Raw genomic sequence first — 2,885 nt, forward strand, 5'->3', positions numbered from 1 at the left:
CGCATTCGCAGTTTGAAATTATGACTTTTTTATACCCAACATATGCGAAGTACTGAAAGCGGGGTTTAGTCACATTTGTCCCAATCCCCCCTGCAGTTTTCAAAATATCCCAAACATGCCAATTTCGAGGCCTGAGACATATTTTGGAGCAAAATTCTCTCTCTCTGCACGTATTCACAGTTTAAAATAACGTCTTTTTATACCCAACATATGCCAAGTACTGAAAGCGGCGTTTGGTCACATTTGTCCCAAATCTAACTGCAGCTTTCAAAATATCCCAAACATCCCAATATCGAGGCCTGAGCCATATTTTGGAGCCAAATTCTGGCTCTCTGCACGTATTCGCAGTTTTAAATAACGACTTTTTTATACCCAACATATGCGAAGTACTGAAAGCGGCGTTTAGTCACATTTGTCCCAATCCCCCCTGCAGTTTTCAAAATATCCCAAACATCCCAATTTCGAGGCCTGAGCCATATTTTACGACTTTTTATACCCAATATATGCCAAGTCCTGAAAGCGGCAGTGAGTCACATTTTGCACAAACTCCTCTGCAGTTTTCGAAATATCCCAATTTCGAGGCCAGAGCCATATTTTGGAGCCAAATTCTGGTTCTCTGCACGTATTCGCAGTTTGAAATTACGAGTTTTATACCCAACATATGCCAAGTACTAAAAGCGGCGTTTGGGCACATTTGTCTCAAACCACCCTCCAGTTTTCAAAATATCCCAAACATCCCAATTTCGAGGACTGAGCCATATTTTGGAGCCAAATTCTAGCTCTCTGCACGTATTCCCAGTTTGAAATTACGAATTTTATACCCAACATATGCGAAGTACTGAAAGCGGCGTTTGGTTACATTTGTCCCAAATCTAACTGCAGTTTTCAAAATATCCCAAACATCCCAATATCGAGGCCTGAGCCATATTTTGGAGCCAAATTCTGGCTCTCTGCACGTATTCGCAGTTTGATATTACGACTTTTTATACCCAACATATGCCAAGTCCTGAAAGCGGCAGTGAGTCACATTTTGCACAAACTCCCCTGCAGTTTTCGAAATATTTCAATTTCGAGGCCAGAGCCATATTTTGGAGCCAAATTCTGGCTCTCTGCACGTATTCGCAGTTTGAAATTACGATTTTTATACCCAACATATGCCAAGTACTAAAAGCGGCGTTTGGGCACATTTGTCCCAAACCACCCTCCAGTTTTCAAAATATCCCAAACATCCCAATTTCGAGGACTGAGCCATATTTTGGAGCCAAATTCTAGCTCTCTGCACGTATTCCCAGTTTGAAATTACGAATTTTATACCCAACATATGCGAAGTACTGAAAGCGGCGTTTGGTCACATTTGTCCCAAATCTAACTGCAGTTTTCAAAATATCCCAAACATCCCAATATCGAGACCTGAGCCATATTTTGGAGCCAAATTCTGGCTCTCTGCAAGTATTCGCAGTTTGATATTACGACTTTTTATACCCAACTTATGCCAAGTCCTGAAAGCGGCGTTTGGTCACATTTGTCCCAAACCTCTCTCCAGTTTTCAAATATCACAAACATCCCAATATTGAGACCTGAGCCATAATTTGGAGCCAAATTCTGGCTCTATGCATGTAGTCGCTGTTTGATATTACGAATTTTTATACCCAACATATGCCAAGTCCTGAAAGCGGCAGTGAGTCACATTTTGCCCAAACTCCCCTCCAGTTTTCAAAATAACGCAAATATCCCAATTTCGAGGTCTGAGCCATATATTGGAGCCAAATTCTGGCTCTCTGCACGCATTTGCAGTTAGAAATTACATCTTTTTATACCGAACATATGCCAATTACTATAAGCGGCGTTTGGTCACATTTGTTCCAAACATCCCTGCAGTTTTCAAAATATCCCAAATATCCCAATTTCGAGGCCTGAGCCATATTTTGGAGTCAAATTTTGACTCTCTGCACGTATTCGCAGTTCGAAATTACGTCTTTTTATACCCAACATATGCCAAGTACTGAAAGTGGCGTTTAGTCACATTTGTCCCAAACCTCCTTGCAGTTTTCAAAATATCCCAAATATCCTATTTTCGAAGCCTGAGCCATATTTTGGAGCCAAATTCTGGCTCTCTGCATGTATTCGGGGTCTGATATTACGACTTTTTATACCCAACATATGCCAAATATTAAAAGCAGCAGTGAGTCACATTTTGCACAAACTCCCCTGCAGTTTTCAAAATATCCCAAACATCACAATTTCGAGGCCTGTGGAATATTTTGGAGCCAAATTTTGTCTCTCTGCACGTATTCGCAGTTTGAAATTACGAATTTTTTATACCAAACATATGCGAAGGACTGAAAGCGGCGTTTGGTCACATTTGTCCCAAACCTCCCTGCAGTTTTCAAAATATCACAAATATCCCAATATCGAGGCCTGACCCATATTTTGGGGCCAAATTCTGGCTCTTTGCACGTATTCGCTGTTTGATATTACGACTTTTTATACCCAACATATGCCAAGTACTGAAAGCGGCAGTGAGTCACATTTTCCATTAACTCCCCTGCAGTTTTCAAAATATCCCAAACGTCCCAATTTCGAGGCCTGAGCCATATTTTGGAGCCAAATTCTGGCTCTCTACACGTATTCGCAGTTTTAAATTACGACTTTTTATACCCAACATATGCCAAGTCCTGAAAACGGCAGTGAGTCACATTTTGCACATACTCCCCTGCAGTTTTCAAAATATCCGAAACATCCCAATTTCGAGGCCTGAGCCATATTTTGGAGCCAAATTCTGGCTTTCTGCACGTATTTGCAGTTTGAAATTACGACTTTTTTTAAACCCAACATATGCCAAGTACTGAAAGCGGCAGTGAGTCACATTTTGCTCAAACTCTCCT

The sequence above is a fragment of the Procambarus clarkii genome, unplaced genomic scaffold (genome assembly GCF_040958095.1).
Source record: "Procambarus clarkii isolate CNS0578487 unplaced genomic scaffold, FALCON_Pclarkii_2.0 HiC_scaffold_382, whole genome shotgun sequence".
In the NCBI taxonomy this organism is placed as follows: Eukaryota; Metazoa; Arthropoda; class Malacostraca; order Decapoda; family Cambaridae; genus Procambarus; species Procambarus clarkii.